This window comes from Nelumbo lutea, chromosome 7 (assembly GCF_056320005.1).
Source record: "Nelumbo lutea isolate HS-2025 chromosome 7, American lotus-T2T, whole genome shotgun sequence".
NCBI lineage: Eukaryota > Viridiplantae > Streptophyta > Magnoliopsida > Proteales > Nelumbonaceae > Nelumbo > Nelumbo lutea.
Genome location: NC_142690.1, coordinates 2,929,760 through 2,944,281, shown reverse-complemented (window position 1 = coordinate 2,944,281; position 14,522 = coordinate 2,929,760). Strand labels below are relative to the sequence as shown.

The 14,522-nt window shown below is 42.2% G+C and overlaps 1 long non-coding RNA gene across 1 annotated transcript; it reads right to left on the bottom strand.

The window, feature by feature from the left end:
- Positions 1 to 826: 826 nt before the first annotated feature.
- Positions 827 to 1,530, bottom strand: LOC148844642 (uncharacterized). Its single transcript, XR_016102003.1, has 3 exons — positions 1,391 to 1,530; positions 1,224 to 1,303; positions 827 to 1,056 (listed from the first exon to the last, which is right to left on the bottom strand). It is a non-coding gene; the product is annotated as an uncharacterized LOC148844642 (long non-coding RNA).
- Between the last annotated feature and the right edge of the window lie 12,992 nt (positions 1,531 to 14,522).

The window sequence follows — 14,522 nt, the reverse complement described above, 5'->3', positions numbered from 1 at the left end:
GTGCCGATTCCGAATCCGTATCACTTCCGAATCTCCTTTCCGTGCCCACGCCATTCACCTGTCAAGAATATCTAATCACAAATAGGTGGAGAAGAAAAGGTTTAAGAGTGTATATAGAAGAAATGGGTTGGGAGTGGCTCATTCTTGACTCCAGCGTATGCATAGCCGTGGTTGTTTGCTGCAACAATTCGAATGCTTGAATCAGCTCCGCGGACGCAATTTCCTGAAAGCGCAATGCCTGAATAAGCCAGTCAAGAGTATTAAAAATTTAAGAAATGTTACATGCACAACTACTGGAACATAGCAATTAGTAACCTTCACACCCACAAAAACATCCAGTCACTTATCCTACGGAATTAAAAGATAAAAGAAGTCAATTAAGCATGGGATGTTTCGTATACTTACATTGATATCGGAAACCGGAATCAATGGTAAGGCGCAGGAGTCGGCAAGCCAACCCCAAATTTTGCAACGCCCCGAGCAATCTAAAACAGCGCAATAGTCGGAAAGCCCTCCCCGAAAATAGCAACGCCTCGAGCAATCCAAAACTACACATATAACTAGAGCAAATTAGTAAGCCATACACCCATAAGAGGACACAGAATGAAGAGTGGAGAATTGAGTAACTTACACCGAAGATTCGACCCGCTTCCTTATGGTAAAGTCGTGAGAGCTTGCACAGCTTGCCTGCAAATCGAGCATTCTCTGTGCCTGCCCACAGGAACCAAGGATATTATGGCCTCCTCCACAACCGGCAAATTTATATTCCAAAAGTGTTAAAATATAGGAATGCAGACATTCTCAACAATCACATACCTGTGCCGCTTCCGAATCCGTATCACTTCCGAGTCTCCTTTCCGTGCCCACGCCATTCACCTGTCAAGAATATCTAATCACAAATAGGTGGAGAAGAAAAGGTTTAAGAGTGTATATAGAAGAAATGGGTTGGGAGTGGCTCATTCTGGACTCCAGCGTATGCGAAGCCGTGGTTGGTTGCTGCAACAATTCGAATGCTTGAATCAGCTCCGCGGACGCAATTTCCTGAAAGCGCAATGCCTGAATAAGCCAGTCAAGAGTATTAAAAATTTAAGAAATGTTACATGCACAACTACCGGAACATAGCAATTAGTAACCTTCACACCCACAAAAACATCCAGTCACTTATCCTACGAAATTAAAAGATAAAAGAAGTCAATTAAGCATGGGATGTTTCGTATACTTACATTGATATCGGAAACCGGAATCAATGGTAAGGCGCAGGAGTCGGCAAGCCATCCCCAAATTTTGCAACGCCCCGAGCAATCTAAAACAACGCATATAACCCTGGCAAATCAGGAACCAAAACAACCACAAGAGAACACCGAATGAACCGGAGATTTGAGAAATTTACATCGAAGAGTTGAAGGGCTTCCTTATGGTATTGACGCGAGAGGTAGCGCATCTTGCCCGCAAGTCGAGCATTCTTCGTGCCTGAGCCCATAAGAACCAAGGGTATTATTGTCACCTCCACAACCTGCAAACATCGATTCGTGCGAATCCAAAATCAACTTCGCAGGACAACATCAAATGCTTCAATCAGAAAGGTACGAACAACGAGTGCGGTCTTGAAAGGTCCTTACCTCGAAGTACAGGTCCGAAGGGAGAAGAAAACGGGATACCAACCTTGCTGCAGCACAATCGCTCTCATTGTTCGTGTTCTTCAAGGGGCTGTCAACGCTTTAGATCTACCCGTCTGGTCCGAATGGACCCAACCATTTATAAAGGATCCGGTTCCATGATTATGTTGAAATAAATAATTGGGCCGGTACCGGTTCTCGCCCCTCCCGAATCGATTCATGCCCAAAACCGATTATTTTGTTAGCCATATATATTATTTCCTTCCTTTTCTTATAGTTTTTCTCTTATCATAGGTTTAAAGTGTCGAATCTGATAGATAGATAAATAAAGGTGTTTAACGTTTTAACATATAAGTAACTTAGTATTTTTCTATCAATTTTATTAACGATATAGGATTAATGTTTAAATTTTAGTTGCGATTTAAATAAGAAAAGTGGTGTTTTGGTTTTTAGCTTAAATGGTTCGGTTTTAAACCAATGTTACTGTTTCAACCTAAATTTTAAGTTAAAATGGACGGTTTTGGGTCTATGATTTTGTTCCAATTAATGATCCGTTCGGAGGTGCTTCTACGTAGACCGGACCCGGATCCCACCCGTTGACAGCCCTATCTTGAATGGCGGCCAATTTCCGGTAGAACCACCACTCAAAGCTTGATGAGAAATAGTCACTCACCTATCTGAAGGAATTAAAAGAAAACGGATGTCCATTAAGCAAGGGATGTGTCCTATATACTTACATTGTTATCAGAAAACGGAGAAAATAGGATGGCGCAATAGTCGGAAAGCCCTCCCCGAAAATAGCAACGCCTCGAGCAATCCAAAACTACACATATAACTAGAGCAAATTAGTAAGCCATACACCCATAAGAGGACACAGAATGAAGAGTGGAGAATTGAGTAACTTACACCGAAGATTGGACCCGCTTCCTTATGGTAAAGTCGTGAGAGCTTGCACAGCTTGCCTGCAAATCGAGCATTCTCTGTGCCTGCGCATAGGAACCAAGGATAATATGGCCTCCTCCACAATCGGCAAAGTTATATTGCAAAAGTGTTAAAATATAGGAATGCAGACATTCAACAACAATCACATACCTGTGCCGCTTCCGAATCCGTATCACTTCCGAGTTTCCATTCTGCGCCCACGCCATTCACCTGTCAAGAATATCTAATCAGAAATAAGTGGAGAAGAAAAGGTTTAAGAGTGTATATAGAAGAAATGGGTTGGGAGTGGCTCATTCTGGACTCCAGCGTATGCGAGGCCGTGGTTGGTTGCTGCAACAATTCGAATGCTTGAATCAGCTCCGCGGACGCAATTTCCTGAATGCGCAATGCCTGAATATGGCAGTCAAGAGTATTAAAAATTTAAGAAATGTTACATGCACAACTACCGGAACAGAGCAATTTGTAACCCTCACACCCACAAAAAAATCCAGTCACTTATCCTACGAAATTAAAAGATAAAAGAAGTCAATTAAGCAAGGGATGTTTCGTATACTTACATTGATATCGGAAACCGGAATCAATGGTAAGGCGCAGGAGTCGGCAAGCCATCCCCAAAATTTGCAACGCCCCGAGCAATCTAAAACTGCGCATATAACTCAGGCAAATCAGGAACCAAAACAACAACAAGAGAACACCGAATGAACCAAAGATTTGAGAAATTAACATCAAAGAGTTGAAGGGCTTCCTTATGGTATTGACGCGAGAGGTTGCGCATTTTGCCCGCAAGTCGAGCATTCTTCGTGCCTGCGCCCATAAGAACCAAGGGTATTATTGTCACCTTCACAACCGGCAAACATTTTTTTCTAAAAATTTTTAAATGTATGGATGCACACATTCGACAACAATCACATATCTATGCCGCTTCCGAATCCGTATCACTTTCGAGTCTCTTTTCCGCGCACACGCCATTCACCTGTCAAGAATTTCTAATCAGAAACAGGTGGGGAAATAAAGAAGAAATGGGTTAAAGTGGCTCATTCTGGACTCTAGCGTAAGAGAGGCTTTGGCTGATCACTGCTACAATTCGAACGCTTGAATCAGCTCCGCGGATGCAATCTCCTGAAAGTGAAAATGCATGAAGGTATCAGTCATGAAGATTATTAATAAACTATGAAAATTTACAAGACAAAACAACGGCAATTGAGCAGTTAGTAACCCACACACCCGCAGCGACATCCAGTCATTTATCCTACGGAATTAAAAAGAAACGGAACTGAATAAAGCACGGGATGTTTCCTATACTTTCATTGATATCGAAAACCGGGAACAATGGTAAGGCGCAAGAGCTGGCAAGCCGATCGCCAAAAGTTGCAAAGCCTCGAGCAATCTAAAACTACGCATATAACCAAAGCAAAATAGTAACCCATACACCCAGACGAGAACACTGAATGAAGTTGCGAATTGACAAGCTTACACCGAGGAGTTGATCGGCTTTGTTATAGCATTGCCGCGAGAGGTCGCCCATCTTGCCCGCAAGTCGAGCCTTCTTTGTACCTGCACCCATTAGAACCAAGGATATTATGGTCACCTGGAAGTGGCAACGCATGAACATGTCGGTGATGAGGATTATTGATAAATTCAGAAAATTTACAAGCACAACAATGGCATTAATGCAATTAGTAACCCACACACACACAAAAACATCCATTCAGTTATCCTACGGAATTAAAAGAAAACGGAACTGAATTAAGCCCGGGATGTTTCCTATATTTACATTGATATCGAAACCGGGAACAACTGTAAGGCACAGGAAATACTAAGCCGATCGCCAATCAAAAACTACGCATATAACCAATGCAATTTAGTAACCCATACATCCAAACGAGAACACCAAATGAAACTAAGAATTAAGATGTTTACACCGAGGAGTTGATCGACTTCCTTATAGTTTTTCCGCGAGAGGTTGTGTATCTTGCCCCTAAGTCGGGCATTCTTCGTGCCTGCACCCATAACACCCAAGGATATTATATCCGCTGCCACGACCGACCAACATTGTCTTCCAAAAATGATATAATTTAGGTATGCAGACATTGTACGAAAAACACATACCTGTGTAGCTTCCGCATCCGTATCACTTCCGAGTCTCCTTTGCGCTCACGCCCTTCACCTGTCAAGAATGTCTAATCAGAAATAGGTCAACAAGAAATAGTTTAGAAGTGAATATAGAAGAAATGGGTTAGTGCGGCTTATTTTGTACTCCAGCGTATGCGAGGCCACGGCGGACTACTGCTCCAATTCGAACGCTTGAATCATCTCCAATGGCGCAATCTCATGGGATGCGAAGCCTATAGAAGCCAAGGGGAGTATTAGAAAACTGAAACAAGTTACAAGCACAAAAACGGCAATAAAGCAACGGAAGCCCTTATAAAAAGTTTAAACAAATACAACCGATGTTGGCTTACACTATCGCAGTCATTCTGATATGGCAGTTGACGATGCGAACCCATTAGAATGTTCCTGCAATGACAAGGCAGAAATTGCATTAGCAAAAATCTATTGATTCGTGCGAATCCAAAATCAACTTCGCAGGACAACATCAAATGCTTCAATAACAAAGATACGAACAACGAGTGCGGTCTTGAAAGGTCCTTACCTCGAAGTACAGGTTCAAAGGGAGAAGAAAACGGGATACCAACCTTGTTGCAGCAGAATCGCTCTCATCGTTCGTGTTTTTCAAGGGGCTGTCAACGCTTCAGGTCTACCCGTTTGGCCCGAATAGACCCAACCATTTATAAAGGATCCGGTTCCATGATTATGTTGAAATAAATATTTGGGCCGGTTCTGGTTCTCGCCCCTCCCGAATCGATTCATGCCCAAAACCGATTTTTTTGTTAGCCATATATATTATTTCCTTCCTTTTCTTATAGTTTTTCTCTTATCATAGGTTTTTTTAGAATGTTAGAGTGATGTTTGGCTGATAAGAGTTCTTATTAGCCCATTCTTATGTTTAACTTATCTTGTAACTGGGCTTGTGTTAATGGGCCTGGGCCTAATCCTGTTTAATGATTTAAGTCATCTGGGTGTCCCATCATTAATCAGGGGCATCCCAGTAATTTCTTGTACCTTGTACCATATTCATCTATAAATAAAGGACTGGTCGACTGGATAGAATAGTTCGACATTCTCTTCAGTTCTGTGATTCTCTTCTCCTCCTTGCTACTTCGAGTATTGCTCTTCAGATTACATGGTATCAGAGCATTAGCTCCTTCTTGGTTTCAGCAAGCGCACTCTTTTCTCTTGCTTTCCTTTCCTCTTCTCTCTTCCTTTTCTGGGTTGCTGCAGTGAAGACCTAGGAGTGTAAGAGAGTAAAGCAAGTTCGAACCTAGGGTTTCTCTTGGTTGTCGGACTCAAGGGAAGTAAAACCCAGAAGTAGATGTCCTACTAGATTACACCAGCAAGTAGTAGCTATTGGGCTACTAAGAGAGGTCTGTATAGGACAGACCTGGTTGAGGGCTGATTCAGCAGTCCTAGCACTAGTCGAGAGGGGGAGAACTTCCTCTACAATTGCAGCTTCGTGCTCCAGCAAGACTTGTGCAGAACAAGTGGTAAAGACTTTGCTCCTTCAACTTCGGTTGCAGTCTTGGTGCATCAGAACAAGTCGTAAAGACTTAGCTCCTTCAACTTCAGTTGCAGTTTCGGTGCATCAGCTTCTACAGTTGCAGTCTTGGTGCATCAGCAAGACTCTTACAGAACTGCGGCAACCTCAATTACAGATTTTCTTCATGTCGGTTATCAGCCCTACTCTTGGACTGAACTGGTTCAGTTACAAACCTTTACCTTTTACCAGAACTGCGGCAACTTTTGCACCACACAGTTGCAGCCTTAAACTTTTACCAACACTGTGAACTGGTTCAGTTACAGACCTCTACTTGCTACTGTACCCGTACTGTGAACACAGTGACCAATTTGGCCAGTTCTTAACAGAATCACCTATAGTACTGTGAACAACTCTTGGACTGAAGTCAGGATGTCCACACTATCCGGTGAAGTTTCCTCTAGAGATAACAGACCTGTTACAAGGTCCTCAAACCTGGAAAACCCTAATCTGCATAGCTTGCAGATTACAAGTGTGCTACTAGATGAGTATAACTTCAAAGAGTGGTATGTCTCAGCAATGCTGTTCATTACCTCTCGTGACCTCACAGGCTATTTGGATGGAGACAAGAAACAACCAGAAATTGGCAGTCCTGAATACACCGTGTGGCGCAAGGAAAATGCCACAGTCATGTCTTGGTTGCTGGCCTCTATGACTCCTAGGGTGGCCAGAACTGTTCATCATTTCCCCACAACTGCTAAAATTTGGGAGAAAGTATCTAAGACATATGGCCAAAAAAAGAACAATGCTAGAATCTACAGGCTGAACCAAGACATTGCAGCCCTAAGGCAAGGAGACATGTCCGTGGCAACCTACTTTGCAACACTGGAAGGCCTCTGGGAAGAGCTTGACCACCATTTGATCTTGGATTGGGAAAATGCTAATGATAAGGGGAGGCATGATAAGCAGATTGAGGAGGACAGAACCTTCAAGTTTCTGGCGGGTCTTGACCCTGTATATGAAGGTATAAGGTCACAGATTCTAGAGAGAGATGAATTACCTGAGCTTCACCATGTCTACTACCTGGTGAGGAATGAAGAAGTAAGGAGAAAGGAGATGCAAGTTGACTTCCAGACACAGTCAACAGAACTACCTGGAGAACATTCAGCCTTAGTCTCCACTAAGGGGAATAGATTTTCAGACAAGAAGTCCCTCAAGTGTACACATTGTGGTGGTGAGAAACACACAAAGGAGAAATGTTGGGTCCTGTACCCTCATCTGAAGCCAGCTGCTCTGAGAAAGGACAAAAGGCAACATAAGGGCCACACAACAAGTGGGAATCTTGCCACCAACAACAGTAGTGACAACTCACAGAGTATTGAGACAGTGTCATCTTCCACCGCAAGGCAGGCTGCCGACTCCTCTGGACCAAGTACTTTGGGCTTCACAGCTAGTGAGGTAGAGGTTCTCAGCCGGGCATTAGCCCGTCTGAAGAACAATTCTTTAGCTTCCACCTCTCTTGCCAAATCAGGTACAACCTCTGCATTTAGTGCATCTAGTTCCATTAATTCTACCTCTTGGGTGATTGATTCAGGAGCCACTGACCATATGACACATATGTCCTCCTTATTCTCCACATATCATATGTTGTCTGGCCAGGATAAGATGAGAGTAGCCGATGGGTCCCTCTCCACCATCTCTGGAAAGGGGGTGGTTGACCTAAGCAAGGATCTCTATCTTAAATCAGTCCTACATGTTCCTAGTCTTACCTCAAATCTGTTGTCTGTTTCAAAGCTTACAAAAATCTTGAACTGTAATATAACTTTCTTTCCTTCTCATTGTGTCTTCCAGGACAGATTGACGAGGAGAACGGTTGGGAGTGATCATGAGTATGGGGGCCTCTACTATTTTGATGAAGATGTCAGCTCAGCCTTGCAAGCTTCTACTACTAGTCCGGAAAGTGTGGAGTCAATAGCTAGGCTGCACTTGTGGCATGCTAGGCTAGGTCATTTGTCTTTTTCTTCCTTAGCAATGTTGTTTCCCGAATTACGTAAGGACATTCTGAGTCAGAGTTTAATTTGTGATGTGTGTCAAATGTCAAAACAATGTAGATCAATGTATCCAATTTCTAGTAATGAAATTCAAGCCCCTTTTGATTTGGTTCATTCTGATGTTTGGGTCCTTCACCCATTGTTTGCATTGATGGCTTCCGTTACTTTATCAGTTTTATTGACCATTATTCTCGGTGCACTTGGATTTATCTGTTGAAAGGACGTGAAGAAGTTCCCTGGATAACTATGATGTTTTGCAAGATGGTTGAAACACAATTTGATAAAAAGATCAAGCAATTCCGTTCAGACAATGCAGGTGAATACTTTGAAAGATCCCTGAACTCATTCATGGAAGATGCAGGCATGTTACATCAATCATCATGTGCTTACACCCCTCAGCAAAATGGGGTTGCTGAGCGCAAGAACAGGCATCTATTGGAGACAGCTCGAGCCCTTCTTTTCCAGTACAATGTGCCCAAGCAATATTGGTCTCAAGCTATTCTTACTGCATCTTACCTGATAAACCGGATGCCATCTAAGGTACTGGGTATGAAGACCCCTTTCTCTGTTTTGTGTCCCACTCTTCCAGAATTTCCTCTTCCCCCACGGGTTTTTGGTTGTACATGCTTCATACATGTGAAAGATCCAAAGAAGACCAAGCTGGATCCTAAGGCTACAAAGGGAATATTTTTGGGGTACTCTCCTACGCAGAAGGGGTATAAGTGTTATGATCCTATCTCCAAGAAAAAATATGTCACTAGGGATGTAGTCTTTTTTGAGTCTCAACCCTATTTCCAGTCTTCTCAGAATCCTCTTCAGGGGGAGAGTAGTGGGTTGGAAGAGGATTCTCATTCTCCCTTCTTTTTTGTTCCCATTTCATCACCTTCCACTACTACTAGCTGTAACATTCCGGGTCAACCTAGTGAGACTTCCACTGTGCCAGTTGCTTCTCCAGATTCGGCTGATGCTCCTGAAGGTTCTAGTAAACAAGAAAAAGAGATACTTACATACAGTAGAAGGAAGAAGGCCCCTCAACCTCATGATTGCAACCAGTTGAACTCAGATCAATCTGTCTCTGCAATCCAAGGTAATTCTGATTCACTCAATTCAGATTTGGATCTTCCTATTGCTCTCTGTAAGCCTGTTCGTTCTTGTACCACTCGGCATCCCATAGCCGATTATGTTTCTTACTCACACTTATCCCCTGCCTATCATTCCTTTGTGTCTGCCCTTTCCTCTGTATGTGTCCCTTCCAGGTATTCAGAGGCGGCATCTGATCCGAGGTGGAAAGAAGCCATGAATGAGGAGATGAAAGCCCTAATGAAAGCAAGGACATGGGAATTGGTGGACCTGCCAGAAGGGAAAGGCACTGTTGGGTGCAAGTGGGTATTCACAGTAAAGCACAGGGAAGATGGGTCAATTGAGAGGTACAAGGCCAGACTTGTGGCAAAGGGATTTACACAAAAGGAAGGAATTGACTACAAGGAAACCTTTGCCCCAGTAGCAAAACTCAACACAATCAGGGTTCTACTGTCACTAGCAGCAAAATTCTCTTGGGAACTTCATCAGCTGGATGTGAAGAATGCCTTCCTAAATGGTGATCTTCATGAAGAGGTATTCATGGAACCCCCACCTGGATATGATGTTGGAAAGAAGGTATGTAAACTAAGGAAAGCATTATATGGTTTGAAGCAATCTCCCCGGGCATGGTTTGAGAGACTTTGTTTGGTCATGAAGAAAGTAGGGTACACTCAGAGCAGTGTAGATCATACATTGTTTACAAGGAGACAGGATGACAAACTTACAGCACTCATTGTGTATGTGGATGATATGGTGATTACTGGAAATGATGTGAAAGAGATGAAGAGGCTGAAGGAGTTCTTAGCTTCAGAATTTGAGATCAAAGACCTGGGAAATCTGAGATACTTTCATGGAATTGAAGTTGCTAGATCAAGAGAAGGAATCTACATATGTCAAAGAAAGTATGTGCTAGATCTCCTAGAAGAAACAGGCATGATGGGGTGCAGGCCAACAGACACTCCAATAGAACCAAGCCATGGATTACAAGAATCAATGGGTGAGGAATACCGTGATAAGGAAAGGTACCAAAAGTTGGTAGGAAAACTGATATACTTATCCCTTACTCGACCAGATATTGCTTATGCAGTGCATGTTGTCAGTCAATTCATGCACACACCAAAGGCTCCTCATATGAGAGCAGTGGAAAGAATCCTCAGATACTTGAAAACTTGCCCAGGGAAAGGAATTCTATTCAGAAAAAAACAGCAGACTTGAAATTGAAGCCTACATTGATGCTGATTGGGCTGGGTCCGTTGGAGACAGAAAATCAACCTCAGGTTACTGTACATTCTTGGGAGGAAACCTAGTCACATGGCGTAGTAAGAAGCAGAATGTTGTGGCTAGATCAAGTGCAGAAGCAGAATACCGGGCTATGGCACACGGGGTTGCTGAACTCTTATGGCTCAGGACTCTCCTTAATGAGCTTGGTATCAAGACTGAGGGTCCTCTCAAGCTGTATTGTGATAATAAAGCTGCTATCAACATTGCCAACAATCCTGTGCAGCATGACAGGACAAAACATATTGAAATTGATCGACACTTTGTCAGAGAGAAAATTATTTCAGGAGAACTTTGTGTGCCTTATACTCCATTAGAGATGCAGATTGCAGATGTATTAACTAAAGGGCTGGCATCAACGAAGTTCAGGGACATACTTGGCAAGCTAAACATGATTGATATTCATGCTTAACTTAAGGGGGAGTGTTAGAATGTTAGAGTGATGTTTGGCTGATAAGAGTTCTTATCAGCCCATTCTTATGTTTAACTTATCTTGTAACTGGGCTTGTGTTAATGGGCCTGGGCCTAATCCTGTTTAATGATTTAAGTCATTTGGGTGTCCCATCACTAATCAGGGGCATCCCAGTAATTTCTTGTACCTTGTACCATATTCATCTATAAATAAAGGACTGGTCGACTGGATAGAATAATTCGACATTCTCTTCAGTTCTGTGATTCTCTTCTCCTCCTTGCTACTTCGAGTATTGCTCTTCAGATTACATGGTATCAGAGCATTAGCTCCTTCTTGGTTTCAGTAGGCGCACTCTTTTCTCTTGCTGTCCTTTCCTCTTCTCTCTTCCTTTTCTGGGTTGCTGTAGTGAAGACCTAGGAGTGTAAAAAAATAAAGCAAGTTCGAACCTAGGGTTTCTGTTGGTTGTAGGACTCAAGGGAATTAAAGGTGTCGAATCTGACAGATAGATAAATAAAGGTGTTTAACGTTTTAACATATAAGTAACTTAGTATTTTTCCATCAATTTTATTAACGATATATGATTAAAGTTTAAATTTTAGTTTGCGATTTAAATAAGAAAAATGGTTTTTTTGTTTTTAGCTTAAATGGTTCGGTTTTAAACCTATGTTATTGTTTCAACCAAAATTTTAATTTAAAATGGACGGTTTTGGGTCTATGATTTTGTTCCAATTAATGATAGTGATTCTACCTAGACCGGACCCGGATCCCACCCGTTGACAGCCCTATCTTGAATGGTGGCCAATTTCCGATCGAGCCACCACTCAAAACTTGATGAGAAATAGTCAGTCACCTATCTGAAGGAATTAAAATAAAACAAAAGTCCATTAAGCAAAGGATGTGTCCTATATACTTACATTGTTATCGGAAACCGGAAACAATAGGATGGCGCAATAGTCGGAAAGCCCTCCCCAAAAGTAGCAACGCCTCGAGCAATCCAAAACTACACATATAACCAGAGCAAATTAGTAAACCATACACCCAGAAGAGGACACAGAATGAAGAGTTGAGAGTTGAGTAACTTACACCGAAGATTGGACCCGCTTCCTTATGGTAAAGTCGTGAGAGCTTGCACAACTTGCCTGCAAATCGAGCATTCTCCGTGCTTGCCCATAGGAACCAAGGATATTATGGCCTCCTCCACAACCGGCAAAGTTATATTCCAAAAGTGTTAAAATATAGGAATGCAGACATTATACAACAATCACATACCTGTGCCGCTTCCGAATCCGTATCACTTCCGAGTCTCCTTTCCGTGCCCACGCCATTCACCAGTCAAGAATATCTAATCAGAAATAGGTGGAGAAGAAAATGTTTAAGAGTGTATATAGAAGAAATGGGTTGGGAGTGGCTCATTCTGGACTCCAGCGTATGCGAGGCCGTGGCTGGTTGCTGCAACAATTTGAATGCTTGAATCAACTCCGCGAACGCAATTTCCTGAAAGCGCAATGCCTGAATATGCCAGTCAAGAGGAATATTAAAAATTTAAGAAATGTTACATGCACAACTACCGGAACAGAGCAATTAATAACCCTCACACCCACAAGAAACATCCAGTCACTTATCCTTTGGAATTAAAAGATAAAATAAGTCAATTAAGCAAGGGATGTTTCGTATACTTACATTGATATCGGAAACCGGAATCAATGGTAAGGCGCAGGAGTCGGCAAGCCCATCCCCAAAATTTGCAATGCCCCGAGCAATCTAAAACTGCGCATATAACCCAAGCAAATCATGAACCAAAACAACCACAAGAGAACACCGAATGAACTGGAGATTTGAAAAAATTACATCGAAAAGTTGATGGGCTTCCTTATGGTATTGCCGTGAGAGGTTGCGCATCTTGCCCGCAAGTCGAGCATTCTTCGTCCTACGCCCATAAGAACCAAGGATATTATTGTCACCTCCACAACCGGCAAACAATTTCCTCTAAGAAATTTAAAATACAGCGATGCACACATTCGATAACAATCACATACCTGTGCCGCTTCCAAATCCGTTTCACATTCGAGTCTCCTTTCCGCGCACACGCCATTCACCTGTCAAGAATTTCTAATCAGAAACAGGTGGAGAAATAAAAAGTCTAAGAAGGAATAAAGAAGAAATGGGTTAAAGTGGCTCATTCTGGACTCCAGCGTAAAAGAGGCTTTGCCTGATCACTGCTACAATTCGAACGCTTGAATCAGCTCCGCAGATGCAATCTCCTGAAAGTGGCAATGCATGAAAGTGTCAGTCATGAAGATTATTAATAAATTATGAAAAGTTACAAGCGAAACAACGGCAATTGAGCAGTTAGTAACCCACACACCCGCAGTGACATCCAGTCATTTATCCTACGAAATTAAAAGGAAACGAAACTGAATAAAGCACGGGATGTTTCCTATACTTTCATTGATATCGAAAACCGGGAACAATGGAAAGGCGCAGCATCCGGCAAACTGACAAAAAAGCAACAGGAGCCCTTATAAAAAGTTTAAACAGATTCAAGCTATGTTGGCTTACACTATCACAGTCATTCTGATACACTATCGCAGTCATTCTGATACGGCAGTTGACAATGAGAACCCATTAAATTGTTCATGCAATGACAAGCCAGAAATTGGATTAGCAAAATCTATTATTTTGTGCGAATCCAACATCAACTTCGTAGGACAACATCAAATACTTCAATAACAAAGGTACGAACAACGAGTGCGGTTTTGAAAGGTCCTTACCTCGAAATACAGGTCCGAACGAAGAAGAAAACGAGATACCAACCTTGCTACAGCACAATCGCTCTCATCGTCCGTGTCCTTCAAGGGGCTGTCAACGCTTCAGGTCTACCCGTCTGGCCCGAATAGACCCAACCATTTATAAAGGATCCGGTTCCATGATTAGGTTGAAATAAATAATTGGGCCGGTTCCGGTTCTCACCCCTCCCGAATCGACTCATGCCCAAAACTGATTATTTTGTTAGCCATATATATTTTTTCCTTCCTTTTCTTATACTTTTTCTCTTATCATAGGTTTAAAGTGTCGAATCTCATAGATAAATAAATAAAGGTGTTTAACGTTTTAACATATAAGTAACTTAGTATTTTCTATCAATTTTATTAACGATAAAGGATTAATGTTTAAATTTTAGTTTGCGATTTAAATAAGAAAAGTGGTTTTTTGGTTTTTAGCTTAAATGGTTCGGTTTTAAACCAATGTTATTGTTTCAACCTAAATTTTAATTTAAAATGGACGGTTTTGGGTCTATGATTTTGTTCCAATTAATGATCCGTTCGGAGGTGCTTCTACGTAGACCGGACCCGGATCCCACCCGTTGACAGTCCTATCTTGAATGGCGGCCATTTCTGGTAGAGCCACCACTCAAAACTTGAGAAATAGTCAGTCACCTATCTGAAGGAATTAAAATAAAACGAAAGTCCATTAAGCAAGGGATGTGTCCTATATACTTACATTGTTATCGGAAACCGGAAACAATAGGATGGCGCAATAGTCGGAAA